This window comes from Arachis ipaensis, chromosome B5, assembly GCF_059453495.1.
Source record: "Arachis ipaensis isolate K30076 ecotype BB chromosome B5, ASM5945349v1, whole genome shotgun sequence".
Classification (NCBI taxonomy): domain Eukaryota; kingdom Viridiplantae; phylum Streptophyta; class Magnoliopsida; order Fabales; family Fabaceae; genus Arachis; species Arachis ipaensis.
The window spans coordinates 40724363-40725920 of NC_142440.1; the positions used below are offsets into that span (position 1 = coordinate 40724363).

At 42.4% G+C, this 1558-nt stretch overlaps 1 non-coding gene across 1 annotated transcript; it reads left to right on the plus strand.

Annotated features, from left to right (window-relative positions):
* Window positions 1–490: 490 nt before the first annotated feature.
* Window positions 491–597, plus strand: LOC148563949 (small nucleolar RNA R71). Its single transcript, XR_015883976.1, has one exon. It is a non-coding gene; the product is annotated as a small nucleolar RNA R71 (small nucleolar RNA).
* The last annotated feature ends 961 nt before the right edge of the window (window positions 598–1558 follow it).

The following is a 1558-nucleotide window of genomic DNA, read 5'->3' on the forward strand; positions in this document are numbered from 1 at the left end:
GGAATTGTAACGTCTCTGGTCTTGGTTTTGATCTTGCTCACTTCCCCACCCAAAGTTTGGGTGGTTTCTCCATCCGGGGTTGTAGGTTTTGGAGTATGGATCATAGTTTTTCCTTGGTGAATTCCCAATGTAGTTGGCTTGCCCCTGACTACCCTCTGCTTCTTCATTCACTCCTTCTTGGGTTGTTGATGAAGTGGAGATTGCTGCTACTTGGTTCATCTCCATCTTCTTGGTGAGGTCAGCCAACTGCTGGGTAAAGAGCTTGTTTTGGGCCAACAGAGCATCTACATTGTTTAGTTTCATTACTCCTCTTGTGTTCCCTCTTTCGGAAGCATAGAAGTAGTCGTTCTCTGCTACTGTTTCAATAACATCTATGGCTTCCTCAATAGTCTTCTTCTTGTTCAAAGATCCTCCAGATGAATGGTCTACGGCCTTCTTTGACTCATAAGAGAGCCCTTCATAGAAAATGTGCAGCTGCACCCATTCGTTTAACATATCTGGTGGGCACCTCCTTGTTAGATCTTTAAACCTCTCCCATGCTTCATATAGAGTCTCACCATCTTGTTGCCTAAAAGTTTGGACCTCAGCTCTCAGCCTATTGATTCGTTGAGGATGGTAAAATCTTGCTAAAAATTTATTCACCACGTCTTCCCAAGTTGTCAAGCTTTCCCTTGGGAAAGATTCCAGCCACTTGGCTGCTTTGTCCCTAAGTGAGAATGGAAATAAGAGCAGTCTATAGGCGTCAGGATGAACACCATTAGACTTCACTGTGTCACATATTCTCAGGAAGGTGGTCAAATGTTGATTGGGGTCTTCTTGAACACCTCCTCCAAACGAACAGTTGTTCTGAACAAGGGTGATGAGCTGTGGTTTAAGTTCAAAGTTGTTAGCATGGATTGTTGACTTTTGGATGCTACTTCCACAATTGCCTGGGTTTGGATTGATGTAAGAACCCAAAACTCTTCTATCCTCCCCAGCATGATTTGCTCTACCTCCTCCCCCATGGTTGTGATCCTCTTCTTCATGATGGTTATCCATGTTGTCTTCCATGTTTGGTTCAAAGAATTCCTCTTCTTCCTCAGCACCAACCACTTTCTTTCCTCTTGCCTCCCTCCTTAATCTAAGGAAGGTCCTCTCAGGTTCAGAATCGAAGGAAGTTGATGCCCCGCTTCTTCTCCCTGTCATACAACCATCAAGTGCAAGCAAGAAAAGATAGGTGCAGAGAGTATTTGTGTCAGAATTACTGTTAGTTGTGGGTGATGCAATATATCAAACAGTTAGTGGGTTAGCAAACTGAATTGAAAATAACAAAGAAAAATAAAAGAGTAGAGGGGGAAGGGAAGAAGTTTAACTAAAACAGAATGTAAATCACTCAAACAAAAAATGAAATTCACGAAGTATAAATGCTCAATCTAGTGATCTTCCAATTTAATCATTGTTGATGCACAATCAATCCCCGACAACGGCGCCATAAACTTGATGCACGGAAAACTGTCTCTCAACAAATTTCCTTCGGCAAGTGTACCGAATTTGTCGTCAAGTAAAAACTCACAATAGA